This window comes from Lepus europaeus, chromosome 2, assembly GCF_033115175.1.
Source record: "Lepus europaeus isolate LE1 chromosome 2, mLepTim1.pri, whole genome shotgun sequence".
Lineage (NCBI taxonomy): Eukaryota > Metazoa > Chordata > Mammalia > Lagomorpha > Leporidae > Lepus > Lepus europaeus.
The window spans coordinates 112,638,008-112,658,983 of record NC_084828.1 but is presented as its reverse complement, the minus strand read 5'-3'; the positions used below and the strand labels follow the sequence as shown (position 1 = coordinate 112,658,983).

At 38.3% G+C, this 20,976-nt stretch overlaps 1 long non-coding RNA gene across 1 annotated transcript; it reads right to left on the bottom strand.

Moving 5' to 3' along the window:
- Positions 1-4,580: 4,580 nt before the first annotated feature.
- Positions 4,581-20,269, bottom strand: LOC133748994 (uncharacterized). The gene is made up of 3 exons (XR_009864560.1): positions 20,211-20,269; positions 12,472-12,592; positions 4,581-4,665 (listed from the first exon to the last, which is right to left on the bottom strand). It is a non-coding gene; the product is annotated as an uncharacterized LOC133748994 (long non-coding RNA).
- Between the last annotated feature and the right edge of the window lie 707 nt (positions 20,270-20,976).

Genomic DNA, 20,976 nt, shown 5'->3' with positions numbered 1-20,976 from the left:
GAAGCACAGGTGTCTTTTTTTTTTTTTTTTTTTTTTTTTTTTGCTAAGCTTCTCAGATGATTCTAATGTGCAACCAGGAGTGAGAACCAGTTGTGTAGATGAAAAGGACTCTTGGGCTGGACTCTACTGCAGCTGTGAGGCCCAGGGAAATGCAATTCACCTATCTGGACTCAGTTTGCTCATACAGAAAATGCGAAGATGAGTTTCAAGGTCTTCAATCAGTTTCCAACACTAATATTCTGAAAACCAATCATTATGAGCATTAACAGGGTGCCATGTTCAGTGACTGAATATAGTACCTAAACCCAGGAATCTATAGTCATACAAATAAGCTTTCTACTCTGCATTAAAGTAGCATGTGGCAACTAAAAGGACCCAGGGGTCCTTTCAGTGTGATTATCTTTCCCTATTGTAGATGGCTGGATTCTTTGTGGACCAACATTTAGAAGCTTGACCATACGCAGTTCTACACCCTTGGTTTCTCAGCCAAGCTCAGAGACAAGCCCCAATTATTTTCAGTGTTGAAAGTGAGTGTGTAGGGACCAGCGCTGTGGTGTAAAGGGTTAAGCTTCTGCCTACAGTGCCCGCATCTCATATGGATGCTGGTTCAAGTTCTGGCTGCTTATCTTCCAATTCAGCTTTCTGGTATGGCCAGGGAAAGCAGTAGAAGATGGCCCAAGTGCTTGGGCCACTGCACCTGAGTGGGAGACCTAGAAGAAGCTTCTGGTTCCTGGCTTTGTATCTGCTCAGCTCCAGCCATTGCAACTATCTGGGGAGTGAGCCAGCAGATGGAAGACCTTTCTCTCTGTCTCTCCCTCTTCTCTTTCTGTAGCCTCTACCTCTTAAATAAATAAATAAATAAATCTTTTAAAAACAAACATGAAGAAAAAGAAAGCGTGTGTCTGTAGAAAGAGTAGGAAAATTGGGCAGCTCTCATTAGTAGAGCAATGGTCTGAATGTCTCAAAATTCATGTTGAAACTTATCAATGTAGTAACATTAAGTAGCAGGGTATTTAAGTAGTGAATAAATCATGGGTGAGATTCGGCTCGTATCAAGGGCTTGTATGAGTGAGTTTGATCTCTACTGCTCTTCCACCATGTGAAGACACCACAACTAGGCCCTCACCAGACCCCTAGTGCTGGAGACTTGATTTTGGCCCCTGAATTATAAAAAATAAATGTCCATGACCTACAAATTACTTGATGGTAGATATTTTGTTATTGTAGTCCAAATGGAGGACATGTTTTCAAAATATGGACTGTGCAGAAGATTTTTCAAGTGTTGCATTAAATAACATTGAATCACATTAGTAAAAGCTATCTCCTTTTTAACTTTGCTTTATTTCTTTGGTTAGTCAAGAGTAAAATTTCAGTTTAGTACTGGGATATATTTATTATATTGCTAATAGTTGCTAACATATTTTAAGAGACTAAATTTCTGGTTCAAAGGCTCCAGCAGCAACAGTATTTAGCAAATATTAGTAACAGAATTTTATTTTCACTCTAAGATATTTTATGTACTATATATATATATATATATATAATGGATTTTTATTTAAACAGAGACATAAAGCTTCCCTTCAAAGCAATTTTAAGTAAAAAAGAAACTACCAAGCAAATATTCAGATGAAATTAGTAAGAAAAACTAATATGGGAGGAGGTATATGAGAGTCAAACTTCAACTGGATGGACTGACCCTGTAACAATTATAAACATTTAAAGAAAAAAATTACCAAGGTTATACTATTTAGGAACTTGAAATGCTCATATTGTCATTGACTGGATCTACATATTGAATGAAAATAGATATTGAATGCCTAGATCTCACTATTTTACGTTATCAGTAATTACATTAATTATAAACATTAAATGCCTCAGCCCCAAAGCAGCAGATTTTTTTTTTATTTGTAATAAAGCAAATGTTTATTAAGAGTTTGCACGGTGTCGGGCACCAAACTAAACTCTCTCTGTTTCATACATACAATCCTATAAACCATTACTGTCATGGTCCCTATTTTGTAAGTGAGAAATTGAGTCTTTTTTTTAACTTTTATTTAATGAATATAAATTTCCAATGTACAGCTTATAGATTACAATCTCTTGCTGTATACTTGAAAACTTGCAATATTGCTTCATGGGGTGTCAGGTTATAGCAACCCTTAGAATTTTCTGTGAAAAAAAGGAATACTTTTTTTTAAACTTTTATTTAATGAATATAAATTTCCAAAGTACAGCTTATGGATTACAATGGCTTTCTCTCACCCCCTCATAACTTCCCTCCCACCCACAACCCTCCCCTTTCCCGCTCCCTCTCCCCTTCCATTCACATCAAGATTCATTTTCAATTCTCTTTATATACAGAAAATCAGTTGAGTATATATTAAGTAAAGCTTTCAACAGTTTGCATCCACATAGAAACACAAGGTGAAAAATACTGTTTGAGTACTAGTTATAGCATTAAATCACAATGTACAGCACATTAAAGACAGAGGTCCTACATGAGGAGTAAGTTCACAGTGACTCCTGTTGTTGACTTAACAATTTGACACTCTTGTTTATGGTGTCAGTAATCACCCTAAGCTCTTGTCATGAGTTGCCAAGGCTATGGAAGCCTTTTAAGTTTCCCAACTCTGATCTTATTTAGACAAGGTCGTAGTCAAAGTGGAAGTTCTCTCCTCCCTTCAGAGAAAGGTACCTCCTTCTTTGATGGCCCCGTTCTTTCCACTGGGATCTCACTCGCAGAGATCTTTCATTTAGGTCATTTCTTTTTTTTTTTTTTTTTTGACAGAGTGTCTTGGCTTTCCATGCCTGAAATACTCTCATGAGCTTTTCAGCCATATTAGAATGCCTTAAGGGCTGATTCTGAGGCCAGAGTGCTATTTAGGACATCTGCCATTCTATGAGTCTGCTGTGTATCCTGCTTCCCATGTTGGATCGTTTTCTCCCTTTTTTATTCTATCAGTTAGTATTTGCAGACACTAGTCTTGTTTATGTGATCCCTTTGACTCTTAGACCTATCAGTGTGATCAATTGTGAACTGAAATTGATCACTTGGACTAGTGAGATGGCATTGGTATATGCCATCTTGGTGGGATTGAATTGGAATCCCCTGGCACATTTCTTTTTTTTTTTTTAATTAAACTTTTATTTAATGAATATAAATTTCCAAAGTACAGCTTATGGGTTACAATGACTTCCCCCTCCCAAAACTTCCCTCCCACCCACAACCCTCCCCTTTCCCGCCCCCTCTCCCCTTCCAATCACATCATGATTCATTTTCAATTCTCTTTATATACAGAAGATCAGTTTAGTATATATTAAGTAACGATTTCAACAGTTTGCCCCCATATAGCAACACAAAGTGAAAAAAAATACTGTTGGAGTACTAGTTATAGCATTAAATAAGAGTGTACAGCACATTAAAGACAGAGATCCTACATAATATTTTTTTAAAAAAATTAATTAATTTTCTATGCCATTTCCAATTTAACACCAGGGTTTTTTTTTTTTTTTCATTTCCAATTATCTTTATATACAGAAGATCGATTCAGTATATAATTAGTAAAGATCACATCAGTTTGTACCCACGCAGAAACACAAAGTGTAAATATACTGTTTCAGTACTAGTTATAGCATCACTGCACATTAGACAACACATTAAGGACAGATCCCACATGGGATGTAAGCACACAGTGACTCCTGTTGCTGACTTAACAATTTGACACTCCTGTCCATGGCGTCAGTAATCTCCCTAGGCTCTAGTCATGAGTTGCCAGGGCTATGGAAGCCTTTAGAGTTCACCAACTTTGATCTTATTCCGATAGGGTCATAGTCAAAGTGGAAGTTCTCTCCTCCCTTCAGAGAAAGGTACCTCCTTCTTTGATGGCCCCGTTCTTTCCACTGGGATCTCACTCGCAGAGATCTTTCATTTAGGTCTTCTTCTTTTTTTTTCTTTTCCATGGTATCTTGGCTTTCCATGCCTACAATACTCTCATGGGCTCTTCAGCCAGATCCAAATGCCTTAAGGGCTGATTCTGAGGCCAGAGTGTTGTTTAGGACGTCAAAGCAGCAGATTTTTAAAAATAAGTAGGTCTAACAGATATACTTCAGATTCAAAAACATGAAGAACTAGAAAATAAAATCAGAAAAAGGTGAATATGCTAGCAATAACTAAAAGAGAGCAAGAATAATTATCCCAATATCAGAAAACAACAGGTTTTAAGATAAAAATTACTACTGGAGAAAAAGCAAGACATTGTATGATAAGAAGGCCAAACTACCAGGATCAGCATTCATATCAAAGGAGGTTTTTGGTTTTCTGAAGTTACATATTTTTTACAACTTATCTTGTTATAGTATTTATTTTCCAAGCAATACAATTATTTTCATTCCAATTATTTATAGCAAATGAGAGACATTGGTGACATTCTGGTACTTTTATAAAAAAATGCTATTTATTTGAAAGACTAGAGTTACAGATAGAGGTACAGAGAGAAAGACAGAGGTCTTCCATCTGCTGGTTCACTCACCAAATAGCCACAATGGCCAGAACTGAGCCGATCCAAAGCCAGGAGCCAAGAGCTTCTTCTGGGTCTCCCATGTGAGTGCAGGGGCACAAGGTCTTGGGCCATCTTCTACTGCTTTCCCAGGTGCATTATCAGGGAACTGGATCAGAAGTGGAATAACCAGAACTCAAACCAGTACCCGTATGGGATGCCGGCACTGCAGGCCAGGGCTTTAATCCATTGAGCCACAGCGCCAGCCCCTGGTACTTTTCTATAAGCAGTTTTCTTGTCCATAAACAGGCACATTCTCTGAGTTGCACACAGTCTTGATGGCTCAGAGAGGAAAACTTAAATCTAGCTTGTATCAGGGGGTACAAGATGATAGACTGGCGAGAGCACCCAGTGGGGTCCCTAAAAGAAAATCCCTGAGATTAAAAAACAGAAGAGCTAGCCTGGTAAACCAGACTCAGCAGCATGGTCTGCAGTCTGGCAAATGACAGTGGGCAGGAAGTGGGGTGGAGCAGCCAGGAGGTTGTGCAACGCCTGCAAAGAAGGGGAGGACAGTGTGGGGTCCTCTGTGGTCAGTCTGTGCAAACGCTCTCAGGAGAGACCTAAACTCCACTAGGGGTCCCTGTTCCACTTTCTAAGAAAGAATTTACCTTGTTAATACCCTAATTGAAGAGTGCTGACTGTAAGCATCAGAAATGATAGCCAACATCATAAATATCTCAACTGGTTCAGATTAAATATCTGCCTGAGAAATTAAAGTGGAGTAAACTTTCTCCTCACCAGGTACTCAAACTGTTGAGGCCAGATCAGGTGCAGAAAAGAGGGATCTTTTAATGGAAATTTTAGACAAGTGAGATCAAGATCCTGAAATATTGCTTAGAGTTGTGGCAGCTTAGCTAGTATGACCCTGAAAACAATGTACAATCAAAGCAGTGGTTACCAAGAAGTACAAGTGCATCAGTCAAAGCAAAAGCAGACTGGTCAATGGTAAAGGTCATGTGATAACTTGTAATGTTACTTCACAACTTTCGTTTTCTTAATTTAAAACTATTCTGAATTTTTTTTTTTAAAGAGAAAGATAATTTTGGAGAACGGAGGCATTTTTCTTGTTGTCTTCTGCTTATTAGGATAGTGTTTTGAGAATGTTTGTCAAAGTTTTAGCAGAAAAACACCCAACAAAATTTCCTTGGAGAGTTCTTCTCCACCATGACTATGCTCCTGTTTCTTTAATCAAACAAAGTCGATTTCCTGAGAGTTTCTATGGGAAATTGTTGGGCATCCACCTTAGAGTCATGATTTGGTTCCTTCTGACTTCTTTTTGTTTCCCAATGTAAAAAATCTTTAAGGAGCACCAAGTTTTTTCCAATTAGTAATGTAAAAAAATTCATTAATACAGTTAAATTTTCAAGATCTTTAGTTCTTTAGAGATTAACTAAATAACTGGTACCATTGCTTACAAACTGCCTTTAACCTGATGGAAAATTATACTTTTATCTTTTCATTTCATTTGTCCACAAACTATTTGAAATCTCCTTTGTTTTCATTATATATTTCAGGAAACTGACAGAGGTTAGGATGACTTCTTTGAACTCACTCAACTAGCAACTTTTGGAGCTGACTCAACCCCACACCTGATGACCACCAAACCGTCTTACTACATCACCTCCAGCATTCCCAGCTTTCAGTAGCTTTCAGTGTGACCCTACCACGTCCCCATTTGTAGACTCTCCAGAAACTCAAATTGTATTTTCTTCAATCAGGGTGTACACAAGAGATGTAGTAGGTAAATGTTCACATGCTGATGAGAAGGCAAGATTATGACCGAAAACCTGTGCCTAGACCTGCTTCGCCTCACCATCACCACATAAAGGCCCAGAAGTGCTATTCCCTACTGATGTCACCTCAATATCAGAAGTCTTTTAAGCCTAGAAAAGTGCAAACAAGTGGAGGGATGCATTAGAGTAGGATGGCTAGAGGCAGGCAGGAGAGAAGGGGCGGTTATGTATGGTGCTGATTCAAGAAGAAATGTGAGTTTGTTATTCTTTCATCTAGAGACTGGAAAAAAAATTTATAATAATGACTACCAGTTTCAAAATCTAAATATAGGGGCCAGCACCGTGGCTCGCTTGGTTAATCCTCCGCCTGCGGCGCCAACATCCCATATGGGCACCGGGTTCTAGTCCTGGTTGCTCTTCTTCCAGTCCAGCTCTCTGCTGTGGCCCGGGAGGGCAGTGGAGGATGACCCAAGTGCTTGGGCCTCTGCACCCGCATGAGAGACCAGGAGGAAGCACCTAGCTCCTGGCTTCGGATCGGCATAGCTCCGGCCGTGGTGGCCATTTGGGGAGTGAACCAATGGAAGGAAGACCTTTCTCTCTGTCTCTCTCCCTGATTGTCTAGCTTTTTTTTTTTCTTTTTTTTTTAACTTTTATTTAATGAATATAAATTTCCAGTGTACAGCTTATGGATTACAATGGCTTCCCCCTCCCATAACTTCCCTCCCACCCACAACCCTCCCCTCTCCCGCTCCCTCTCCCCTTCCATTTGCATCAAGATTCATTTTCAATTCTCTTTATATACAGAAGATCAATTTAGTATAAAGATTTCAACAGTTTACACCCACATAGAAACACAAAGTGAAACATACTGTTTGAGTGCTAGTCATAGCATTAAATCAAAATGTACAGCACATTAAGGACAGAGATCCCACATGAGGAGCAAGTGCACAGTGGCTCCTGTTGTTGACCCAACAAATTGACACTCTAGTTTATGGCGCCAGTAACCACCCTAGGCTCTCGTCATGAGTTGCCAAGGCTATGGAAGCCTTCCAAGTTTGCCGACTCTGATCATATTTAGATAAGGTCATAAAAGACAGAGTGAGGATAGTAACCAATGATCCTAAGAGTGGCATTTACCAGGTTTGAACAATTATACAGCAATAAGTGGGGAAGAGGACCATCAGTACACACAGGTTGGGAGTAGAGCCATTGGTGGTAGAGTAGAGGTTATGATTACAAAGGAATGAGGCCCAAGTGCGCTAGACAGGGTCTAGAACAAAGGACAGACTCATTATTAGAGGAGCTAAGAAAGGTGCTGTCTAAGCTACAATTAAGTTTTCTGATTGAGAGGCAAATAGAACCTGACAGAAGGGGCTTGATAATAATCTGGTGGGCTTTAGGCCTTGTAAGTTAAGAGGCCCAGACCTATCTATCTCTTCACATGGGGTATATCCTAAGGGAGGTGTGAACCTCCTAGGGGAAGGCACTCTGTTGACTTTCATTACTTGGCTGGCCTGGGAGGAGAGCTGGCCAGGTAAAGGCAGGGGGCATCTCTAACAAGAAATTTACAGTTCTGCCTGCAATGTTGCTGACCCTACTTGACCACCCCCTCAGCTGCAGTGGTCACTTTGGAAGTTGGGCTGAGTGAAGGGCTTTTCAGCTTAGAGCCAATAAGATCTGTGGCTCTGACCTGGGCATCCTTCGACTCCAGGGCAGGTCCATTTCCAGTGATCCAACTCTTGGCAGAGCTGCCAGGGCTCTTCACAAGCTGACTTTTGCTGAAGCCCAGGCTTACCACATTGAAAGCCACTGCAGTAGACTGGCCTGTTGGGTCTGCTTGAGGGCAGATCACTGTACAGATCAGCCATTAATAGGCCTGCCACCCATTGCTTCTGATGCCGAGCTTTCTTTTCCTCCTGGTTTGTGTTAAAGCAGACCAGAGGATGCAAGTCAAGGGAGTGCCCGTATCCCATCTCTAATCTTCGGTGGCCTGAACTACAAGTCTATAGTCACAGGCTTGTTCTGTAGTAGTTTTTCTAAGGTAGACAATGCCCATGAGGAAAATTATATTCTCACTTTAAAACTTTCTTTCCCTTTTGTCTGAAAGGGAGGTTTTTTTCTACTTACTGTATACTTCGCTGATGGCGAAGTGAATCTAGCTATGAGATTATTATTTAAGTTCTTATTTTGGCTATGCTATTACAGAAAAATGTTAGCCATCTCTTTTATAAGGTCTAAAGATTAAATTGTGCATCCTACAGATTCCTTCATAATAGAATTAGTTTCCTACCTTGAAGAGAATAGAGAAATGAAAGAACAAGTTGGGCTTAGAATAGAGAAATGAGGGAGCAAGTCCTAGATCGCTTGCTGACAATAGCAATATTACATGAATACTTAGCAAACAGTTTCCACCATTAGATAACAACTTAAGAAAACATTTACCAGAAGGTCCAATGCCTTCTATAAATTTTAAGAATCATGTATTTGAAAACACCTCTTAAATATCTAACATGGTGTAGTTTGTTTAGCCAGTAAACTTAAGCACAACCATATAAAATGTTTTTAGTTTCTTTCTACCAACAAGTTTAAAACATATGATACACAGATTCAGGTCCCACAAATTAAAATGTATCTTTGATTGATTTTAGCAGCTTAAATTTATGGACAATCTTATCTATAAGCCATTTAAAATTAAACTCTTAATAAAATTTCCTATGTGGACATACAATATGTACACACATATAACATAGCATAATAGACCACTATAGCAATTTTAATAATAGCTTTTAAAATCTTTAACTCTTTTTGTAGATTGCCAATTGATTTGAATTGCTTTTTGTTTTTAGATTACTTTAACACATTGCTTTAACAGAGCATCAGAGTTTAATTCTATGTCAAAGAGAAATTGAGCTTCCTGTGATCTTTTGCTGTGAGGTTTCCTTCCTTTACCTTCTTGCATATTGGTGACCATGTTTCTGTGTTTCTGTGTGTAACACATCTTTAAGCATCTTTTGCAGGGCAGGATGAGTGGCAACAAATTTTTTCAATTTCTGTTTGCTATGAAAAGTCTTAATTTCACCTTCATTCACAAATGAGAGCTTTGCAGGATATAATATTCTGGGCTGGCAGTTTTTCTCTCTTAGTACCTGGGCTATATCTCGCCATTCCCTTCTAGCTTGTAGGGTTTCTGATGAGAAGTCTGCTGTGAGTCTGATTGGAGATCCTCTGAGAGTAATCTGACGTTTCTCTCTTGCACCTTTTAGAATCTTTTCTTTATGTTTCACTGTGGTGAGTTTGATTACAATGTGTCGTGGTGAGGATCTCTTTTGGTCATGTTTATTAGGGGTTCTATAAGCTTCCTGTACTAAGATGCCTCTGTCCTTCTCCAAACCTGGGAAATTTTCTGCTAGTATCTCACTGAAAATGCCTTCTAATCCTTTCTTCCTCTCCATGCCTTCAGGAACTCCTAGAACCCGAATATTAGGTTTTTTAATAGTATCCTGTAGATTCCCAACAATATTTTTTAGATTTCTAATTTCTTCTTCTTTTCTTTGGTTTGCCTGTTTCCTTTCCTGTTCTCTGTCTTCTAAGTCTGATATTCTCTCTTCTGCTCCGCCCATTCTGTTTTTAAGGCTCTCTAATGTGTTTGTCATTTGATCTATTGAATTCTTCATTTCATTGTGGTTTTTTGTCACTATCACAGTTTCATGTTCTACTAGTTGTTTCATTTCATTTTGATTCCTCCTTAATATTTCATTTTCACGAGAGAGATTTTCTATCTTGTCCATTAAGGATTTCTGTAGTTCAAGAATTTGTTTTTGAGAACTTCTTAATGTTCTTATCAATTTTTTGGGATCCGCTTCTTGCATTTCTTCTATCTCATCATCTTCATAATCTTGAATTGGGGTGTCTTTTTCATTTGGGGGCGTCATAGTGTCTTCCTTGTTCTTGTTAGCTTGGTTTTTGCGTTTGTTGTTTGGCATGTTGGAGATATTTGGTTTCTTCACTGTGGTGTTTTTTCTTGTTACACTATGGCTCTACATTAAGTGGACTGTCTGCTTTCGGTGGAGCCTTAGAGGTTTGAGATAAGTGTGGACTGAGAGCTGTGTTTGGTTCCTCAGGGTTGAGGGTGTGTCAAAGATGACACTCCCAGGTTAGGTGTGGTAAATCTCTCTTTCTTTTTTTTTTTTTTTTTTTTTTTTTTGATTCAAAAGGGAAGTAATTCTGCACAGCTGAACGTAATTGGAGGTAGTTAGCAGGCGAATGATATACCCACAGGAGCCAGAGATCGAAAGCTCTTTCCCATGGACCACACAGGGAATCTGTGCTGCCCTCGGTGTGGGCTCCAATTCTCCTGCAGTCTCCCACTGGATTGCCAAGTTAGATGCTAATCTCCCGTTATTTCAGCCCTCCCCCCAGAGTCAGGTGTTTCTGCTAGGCTCAGGGCTGGTGTAGACCTGAGGTCGCTCTGATTATGACGTATGTCCAAAATGGCGCCTGCTCTTTGTCTTGCTCGCCTTTGAGGGGTGAGCGGAGAGAGAGAAACTCGTGTCCGTATCGGTCACTTTTTTTTTTTTTCCTCTCTCTCTTCTAGTTAGCCTGGTGAACTTTTCCCCACGGAGTTTCAAGCCTCGTTCCCTCTAGCCTCCTCTTTCCGCTTGCCCGCTGGTGTCTCGGGCTATTGAGGTTTGGCTCACCTTGCGTTCCAGTGCTGGTGCATTGAGTCTGCCGCTGGTGTCCCAAACTTGGGCTTCCACGCTCTCCACGCAGGTCCACTGTGAATCACTAGTTCCGGAAGAGTTTCTGCTGCTGTTTCTTCCCCTACTCTTCCTTGACCCTGCAGTATCTCCACTTTTATTAACCTGTGTGTCTTGCTGAACTATCAATGTGCTCCCTTCCTATTCCGCCATCTTGCCACTCCTTGATGATGCATTTTTGTGCTGCTCTTTTTACTTCTCAGGTTTGCTCTCCTTGTCCTCCACGCCAGCTTGCTGAGAACAAGCTCTCTAGTGTTCATGCATTAGCCTGTGTGTCTGTCTAGCTTTATCTGTCAAATAAAAAAATTTTTAAAAAATCTAAGTATAAGCTAGATAATCATCATGTATCTGAACTAATCACAAGAATGGATGCCTATTGCTTATGCTTATTTTTTTTTTCAAGAAAGTAAAATAAAAGAGGACCATATTGTTGGCAATGTAATCCTTCATAGGGCTTATAGGTTTGTTAAATTTGTTTGTAAATGAATCAGGCTTTTTTTTTTTCTTTTCTTTTTTTTTTTTTTTGAAGAACAAGAATGTGAAAAGTGATCACTTGGGGTAATAACTCATCAATGTAGTTCTTGATACCCAGAACATCTTTCTCTGCTAAAATGCCATTTTAAAAGCTTTTGTGGCATTATACCAAGATTTTTCAAAAGATTAAGTACGTCATTTTCAGTGACAAAGAATCAAATGGTTCACTAGAATGTAAAAATTGGCTATTCCAGGAAAAGGACAAAAGAGACACATTTTATTTCTTTATAATATAGCTATGTTCAGCACTAAAATCAACATTACCATCATCGTCATCATCATCATGGATTACCTGGGCACATATAGCAGAATGGAAGAAAATTGTATTTATCAGAAAAGGAAAAATAGCAAAGAAAGAATGCTTTTATAAAGGTAAGTAATATTTACCCACATATATGATATCTCTTAAAAATATTTACTTATTTGAAAGCAAGGGGAGAGAGAGCGAGTGAGAAAGAGATTGTCTTCAAGTCACTGGTTCTCTTCTCAAATGCCCACAGACCTGAGGCTGGGCCAGGCCAAAACCAGGAGTCTGGAATTTAACACAAGTCTCCCAAATGGCTGGAAGGAATCCATGCCATCAACTGCTGCCTCCTACAGTGTGCTTTAGCAAGATGTTGGAATTGGGAGTCGAGCAGGGACTTTAATATGGGATGTAGTCATCCCAAGCAACATCTTAACTGCTGCACCAAATTCTCACTCACTATTTTGCTATCAGTAGTCTTTCAATAAGTTAAACAGAGGAGCTAGGTAAGGGGGAACAAAGAGGAATAGTTGTTTGTGTGATAGATGTTTCCATATCCTAAAGCAACCTCCGTATGCCTCAATTTCCCCTGTAAAAATAACACATGGAAATTTCATCCAGCCGATGAGCTTCATCAAGATCATCACCTGTGTCAGAGTCACTCAGTCTGAGTCACATTGTGACAATCTATAGAAAGTCTGTTTTTCCAAGCTTCTAACTTTCATTTTTCCTTTTGATCTTCCATTGGAAAACATGTGATACTTCTTCCTTGGGAGAGAAAATTAAAAAAAAAAAGTCACTGATATCAGAAAAGTAAACATCTGATATCTTGTAAAACTTTTTACATGATTTACAAAATCTTTAAAAATTTAAGAGCAAACTGTTTCTAATGATGTGGAAACATTATGAGTTTGTTCCATAATTCATATATTCTTGAAAGAACATTGTGCCTTGCTAACCATCAATGCCAGCATGCCTAGTTGTTTATGATCAGTGTACTCGTTATCATACAATAAAGGAAATAATCTTAAATGTAACATATTAGCCTGTATGTGGTTCACAATTTTTACTACTTTGCTTGCTATTCAGCTCAGTTAACATTTTTTTTCTTGAGGCAAGACTTTATCAATGCTGGAAGCAGCAAGCTGATTTACATTCTGGCACAAACTCTTTCATCTGGAAAGCAACTCCAGGTTATTTTCCTGTCATTACAACTCTGCCAGCAGAATTTATTCCCATACTAAACTTAGACTTAGGACCATATTTGTTGACAGAATAATTACTATCATGTTCAAATCACAGATATATAAAAGAATTTTCATGTTAAAAATATGTGTGCACTTGTGAAATCTTCTAAATTATGTCCTTTTAGCCATGTTAAATTGCATTTAATTTTGAATTAAATAGTAAAATAACTAAAAAAGTTATAAATATTTAGTGCTTACCTATTCTCAGATTTAAATATACTTTTGGGTTACGGTTAACTAACTTTGAAATATCATCATATATTACTAGTTGATTGGTGAAAAACATGCAAATAACCACAAAAGTGCAAGTTCCTTCTGCATGCATGCTGGTATACATGTTGTTAAACATGATGAGTTCACTGATCATGAATTTGACTATTATGGTGCGAAATTGCTATGTTTTCTAAATGCTTATTTTCTTGTTTTATCTTTTATTTGTTTTACCTTCTTACAAACCAATAATAAACAGTAACCACACTGGCACGAAATACAGAATATACTTTGATGGTTATTCATGGCATAGTTTCAAACGTGCCATCTCAAGTCTATTAGTCAGGGTTTTCCAGGAAAACAGAACCAATAGGGTCTCTATCTATCTATCTATCTATCGATCTATCTATCATTGCCATCATCATCATCATCATCATCATTGATCTACCTATCATCTATCTGTAGAGATTGAGAGAAAGATTTAGATTAGGGAGGGAACTGGTTCATGCAATTATTGTAGGGACTGAATGCCAGCAGCCTGTGCATTCAGGTGAAGGTTGATGTAGCAATTTTGAATCCCATCTCTTACATTTTGGGAAGAATTTGTGTGTTGTTGCGTTGTAGTGTGGAGGCACAGTTCTTTCCTCTCTGGAAATTCCCATCTTTGGTCTTAAATCATCCAACTTATTGCCTGAAGCTCACCTACATTATGAATGGTAACTTGCTTTAAAGTCAACCAATTGTAGATGTTAGTAACATATTAAAAATATCTTCATAGCAACATGCAGGCTAGAGTTTGACCAAATAACTGGAACAAAAGTCTAACCAATTTGACATGTAAAATTAGCCATCACAACAAATCAAAGAATGATCTGGAAACATCTGGGAGGAGTATTTGTAGTGGTCCAGTCAGGGAACTTTGAGTAAGACTAATTGTTATGGAATCCATGCTCATCAATGATTCACTATCTCATAAAGAATTTGCAGGATTAAATGGAAAAATAATGATGCAGCACTTAGACCAGAATCCATCATGGGATAGCTGCTATGTAAAAATTCCTATTATTATCATTATTCATTCTGATCCACTGCAAGAACTACAATGCAACCAAAATAAATACTGAGAATTTGTAATAAACAGTGAGACAGCTGAGTAAATGTATTTTAAAAATGATCACATATAGCATAATCTTTTCTCATTAGTATTAATATTTTATGAATATTCTCAGAAAAGATTTGTGGATGTGATTTTTAAAATATTTCTCATCTTCACATGACTTAGAAAACCATTCACTTTAAAAATCCTGCACTAATACTTTTTCTTTTAAAATATTTATACTTTGATGCAACAAATATCTAGCTTTCTATTATGATTTAAACTTTGCTTCCATTATCACTTCTTATTCTATATTTTCTCAGACATTGAGTGACTCAGAATTATCTCACCATTATCATTGTTTTTAATAGAAAGCTTTTATTTAACAAATATAAATTTCAAAAGTACAACTTCTGGATTATAGCAGTTCTTCCCTCCACTACCACCCTCCCACCTGCAAACCATCCCATCTTCCACTCCCTCTCCCATCCCATTCTTCATCATGATTCATTTTCAATTATCTTTATATACAGAAGATGAACTCTATACTGAGTAAAGATTTCAACAGTTTGCACCCACAGAGACACACAAAGTATAAAGTACTGTTTGAAGATTAGTTTTACCATTAATTCTCATAGCACAACACATTAAGGACAGAGATCCTACATGGGAAGTAAGTGCACAGTGACTCCCATTGTTGATTTAACAATTGACACCCTTATTTATGATGTCTGTAATTACCTGAGGCTCTTGTCATGAGTTGCCAAGGCTATGGAAGCCTCTTTGAGTTCACAAACTCCGGACCATATTTAGACAAGGCCATAATCAAAGTGGAAGTTCTCTCCTCCCTTCAGAGAAAGGTATCTCCTTCTTTGATGGCCCTTTCTTTCCACCGAAATCTCACTCACAGAGATCCTTCATTTAGGTCATTTTTTGCCACAGAGTCTTGGCTTTCCATGCCTGAGAAACTCTCGTGGCCTTTTTAGCCAGATCCAAATGCCTTAAGGGCTGATTCTGAGGCCAGAGTGCTGTTTAGGGCATTTGTCATTCTATGAATCTGCTGTGTATCCCACTTCCTATGTCGAATCATTCTCTCTTTTTAATTCTATCAATTATTATTTGCCGACGCTGGCCTTATTTATGTGATCCTTTTGACAATTAATCCTATCTTTATGATCAGTTATGAACTTAAACTGATCATTTTATCTAGTATGATTCACCATTATCATTGTTAAAACTCTTATTCTATTTTTTTTTTTTTTCAGAAAATATGTCCTGGTGAGGCTATAACTCACTGCAGAATTTTCCTGTAAAAACAAAAATTGCTTATTACAAAAATTTTTTAAAGCAAAAAAATGGATATTTGTGCATCTTATTTTCCCACCCTTTGTGAGAGGGAAAAACATTACCTTTTTAAAAACTTTCTTTATTTTTTATCTTTAAAAATGTTAGGAACCAGAGCTGTGATGTAGCAGGTTGGGCACCAGCTACTCCACTTTCTACCCAGCTCTCTGCTGTGGCCTAAGAAAGCAGTGGAGGATGGTCCAAGTGCTTGGGCCCCTGCACCCACGTGGGAGACCTGGAAGAAGCTCATGGCTTCTGGCTTTGCACTGGCACTTCTCTGGCTGTTGTGACCATCTGGAGAGTGAACCATCGGATGGAAGACCTCTCTCTCCCTGCCTCTGTTCTCTGTAACTCTGACTTTCAAAAAAATAATAAATATTTAAAAATATTTTAACAGGTATATAAAAATTGTACATATTTATGAAATACTATGTGATGTTTCATTATATATATTATATATATATGTTGTATAATATCCAACCATGGTAAATATATTTATCTTTTCAAGCATTTTAACATTTCTTTATAGTGAAAACATCCAAAATTCTATCTTTTAGGTTTTATTTTTTTCTTAAAGATTTATTTTATTTATTTGAAAAAGTTAGAAAGGTAGAGACAAAGCGAAAGAGAGTCCTGTCACTGTGCACTTGCTCCCCATGTAGGATCTCTGTCCTTAATGTGTTGTGCTATGAGAATTAATGGTAAAACTAATCTTCAAACAGTACTTTATACTTTGTGTGTCTCTGTGCGTGCAAACTGTTGAAATCTTTACTCAGTATAGAGTTCATCTTCTGTATATAAAGATAATTGAAAATGAATCATGATGAAGAATGGGATGGGAGAGGGAGTAGAAGATGGGATGGTTTGCAGGTGGGAGGGTGGTAATGGGGGGGAAGAACTGCTATAATCCAGAAGTTGTACTTTTGAAATTTATATTTATTAAATAAAAGTTTTCTATTAAAAAACAATGACAATGGTGAGATAATTCTGAGTCACTCAATGTCTGCTTTCCCAGGCCATAGCAGAAGCTAGATTGGAAGTGGAACAACCAGGACTAGAACAAGCGCCCCTATGATAGGATGCCAGCACTTCAGGCCAGGGCGTTAACCCGCTGCGCCACAGCACCGGCCCCCTTCTAGGTTTTATTGAAACAGAAAAATACACAGTACATTAACATTATCCATAGTAACCCTACTGTGTAATAGAACTCCCAAATACCTTACTCCTCTCTAGCTGTAACCTAGTCCAATCAACCTTTCCCATGCTTCTCTTTCTGCTCCCTACCCCAGCCTCTGGTAACCACCATTATATTTTTAACTTCTTTGAAATCACCTATTTTTAGACTCCACATGGGATTGACATCAAGTGATAGTTGTCTTTCTGTACTTGTCATTTCACTTAACATAATGATCCCCTGTTCTATCCACATTGTTTCAAATGACAAAATTTCTTCCTTTTGTGACTGAGTAACATCCCATTGTGTATAGGTACTATGTTTTCTTTATCACTACCTTGGTGGATGGACACTTAGGTTGTTTCCACCTCTTGGCTATTGTAAATAAGGCTGCAATAAATGTAGGAATCCAGATGTATCTTCAAAATATAGATTTCATTTCCCTTTGATTTATACTTAGGATTATAATGACCACAATGGCTAGTGTTAAACCAGGCCAAGGCTAAGAGCCCAAAACTCCATCCTTGTCTCCCATGTGGGTGGTAGGGCCCAACTAATAAGGTCTTCCCAGGTACATTAGCAGTAAGCTGGATGAAAGTAGATCTTTGTAAAAATTAAGAGTGAAATGGGAGAGGTAGGAGGAAGAAAAGTTGGAGCATGGGCGGGAGGGAGGGCAAGGTGGGAAGTTTCACTACATTCCTAAATCTTTATATATGAAATACATGAAATTTGTGTAACTTAAGTAAAATTTTACAAGAAGAAGAAGGTGGAGGAGGAGGAGAATGAGAAGGAGGAGGAGGAGGAGAGGAGAAAGAGAAGAAAAAGAAGAAGAGGAAGAGGAAGGGGAAGAAGAAGAGGGGCCGGCACCGCGGCTCAGTAGGCTAATCCTCTGCCTGTGGTGCCAGCACACTGGGTTCTAGTCCCGGTGGGGGCGCCAGATTCTGTCCCGGTTGTCCCTCTTCCTGTCCAGCTCTCTGCTGTGGCCCGGGAGTGCAGTGGAGGATGGCTCAAGTGCTTGGGCCCTGCACCCACATGGGAGACCAGGAGAAGCACCTGGCTCCTAGCTTCGGATCAGCATGGTGCACCGGCCGCAACGCTGGCTGTAGTGGCCATTGGAGGGTGAACCAACAGTAAAGGAAGACCTTTCTCTCTGTCTGTCTCTCTCACTGTCCACTCTACCTGTCCAAAAAAAAAAAAAAAGAGGAAGAAGAAGGAGAAAGCAGCAGGGGCTTGAACCAGCCTTTGGATAGGGCACGTTGGAATTGCAAGCAGCAGCTCAACCCACTGTGCCACAGTGTCTGCTCTCCCCTCTTGTTTTATCAGTAAGTTATTAACCAAATGAGAAGTGCTTTCTGTCAGTATAGTATTTCCTTTCCTTCTTTTCTGTTTTTGTGTAACTACAGTCACCAGTCACAAAACTAGGGATTTGATTACATTGATTTCACTTCACACGATTGTGTGTGAGGCAGCTAAAGCAGTGCTGGAGGGAAAGTGTAGGAGTAAGTGCTTGCATTTAAAAGGAAGGAGTGCTAAAACCAGTAATCTAAGTTTGCAATTCAGGAAGGCGGAAAAATAAGAGCACATTAACAGCAAAGAAGGTAGAATCAAGTAAACAACAAAGGTCAGAGTAGAAGTCGATGAAATAGAAAGAAAAAAAAAAAGAAAATCAAAGAAACCTAAAAGCTGATTCATTGAAATGTTCAACAAAATTGATAAACCTTATCTTTACCAAGAATATAAGAAAAAAGACATAAATTACTAAGATAAAAGAAAGGACATTGTAAACCTAAAAATTTATAAATAACAATAAGTGAAAGTAATAAAATATTACAAACAATTTTTATTGACTAAATTAGATAATTTGGATAAAATGGACAAATTCCCTAAAATTATACAAATTACCAAAATGTATTCAAGAAGAAATAGAGTATTGCAGTAGAGCTATAATATGAAAGCAAAGTAGTAAGTCGAAATTTTTCTCACAAAGAAAATCTCAGAGCAGATGGCTTTAATGGTGAATAGCATATATTTAAGGAAGAAATAATGCCAAGCCTGCTCAAACTCTTTCAGAAAATAGGGGAGGAGAGACTACTACTCCATATGGATGCTGTTTAAACAAGATACATCTGAAATTTAAACCAGTGCTTACATTGCTAATTGAACTGTTAATGCCTCTTCCTATTCATTTCACCAGTGTCATGAAAGAAAACATACTTTCCCAGAGGGAAGTAGCTTCAGAGTTTCAGAGATACTAATATATCATCTGAGTAGGTACAATTTCTGTCCATTCAGTAATTACCCGGTGAAACAGAATGTTCAAACAACTTGAAGATTATATTCTGTGGCTCTTAGTATCTCAAAGCATGGCTCTTAGTCATCAAAATCCATGACTCTTCTGAAATCGCTTATTTCCATAAGATTGTATTCTAATTTTTTGCTTTCTCTTTTCTTTGACTTTAAATAATCCCATAATAAGAAATGAGGTTCCACAGTTGGGCATTTGGTATATAAGATGCCACTTAGGGTAGCCATGTTCATATCTAAGTGCCTGGGTTTGAGTCCCAGCTCTGATCCCAATTGCAAGTTTCTGTTAATAAGCACCCTAAGAAGGCAGCAGGTGGTGGCTTAAGAGGTGGGGTCCCAGCAGACCGAGAATTTGCCTGCTGGCTTCAATCCAGCCCAGCCCAGTTTTTCAGGCCTTTGTGGAGCAAACTGGTAAATGAGAAATCACTGTCTGTTTCTGCCTTTCAAACAAAAATTTTTAAAAAAGGAAAAGAAATGAGCTTCCTCTATATTAGCCGTTTGCCAGTACCCATTTGCATAATCTACATATAATCTAGGTACATTAGTTTGGGTTGTACAGAGAGAGACCAATAGGATGAACAATGGGTGCACTTATGTATAATATACATGTGTTATGCATAATATATGGTATTTTTAATAAAAATGGTATTTTATATTTAAAAAATCCCTCAGTAGCTGAAGGGGACTGCTTCCAGGACTGACTCACAGATATTAAAACCCAGGGATACTCAAATCCCTTGTAGAAAATTGCTTTTAAATATCCATGGATTTTAATATCTGTGAGTCAGTCCTCACTCACACTCACAGACATGCCCAGAAATAAAGCCTTACCAGCTATCTAAGGATCCCTTAGTCCAGTCCAGCTGACACCTGAAATTAACCACCACAATCTCTCAGATATGCTTATGTGTGTATATATGAATGAATGCTAGGAAATTGAAGGAAAGTTGGGTGAGAGGTTGAGAATCTCAGTAATGTAAACAACATAAACTATGTTGTACTCAAAATTACCTGTCAGGCGACCCAGTCTTTGCCATTGAAGCAGCCCCATGTGGCTGACTCCTCTTTTCTATGGGATGATGTATCTGCAAGGGGGTGCTTCATTCCTAATATAAATAGATTTCTGGTGAAATAGTCCTACTTGTTCTCCAGACATGCCTGGTCATGTTTTAGCTCCAACAGTGCACTCTGCTGCAATACACACATAATCAATTTGAATCTGAACTACCACCTCCTCAAACAAATCAATAACAGACTTGTTTTCTCTGCCTGAGACAAATGTGCTCTGTGCCTTGCCATATCAGTAGAAAATTCAATCTTGTGAATCATGACGGATCTGCCAAGTTTGTTCCTTTAGAGACCTTTAATTCTAAGAAGTCCTTGATTTGAAAAAATTCTTCTGAAATAAGTTTCTCCTATGTGACCAAAAATTCTAAATTATATTTCTAGACTTTGTTTCAACTTTTCTAATGAGTTATACTCCAAGGTGAAAATAAAGAGAAAAGTTTCAATCTTGCCATTCTTTCTCTGTCTTACCATGCAAAATCTGACTCTCAAAGCTCATAGCACTCTCTCTTAATGAATGATGAAAAAGTGATGTGACATACCAGCCTTCTCCCTGGCTTGAGCAAACTGTTAAAATTCTTCCCTTTTGCCTTTGGTTCCAGATGTTTCATTTGTGATAAATTAGCTGAGTTCTGCAAGGTTTAGAATAAATTTCTTGGCCGGCGCCATGGCTCACTTGGTTAATCCTCCGCCTGCGACACCAGCACCCCGG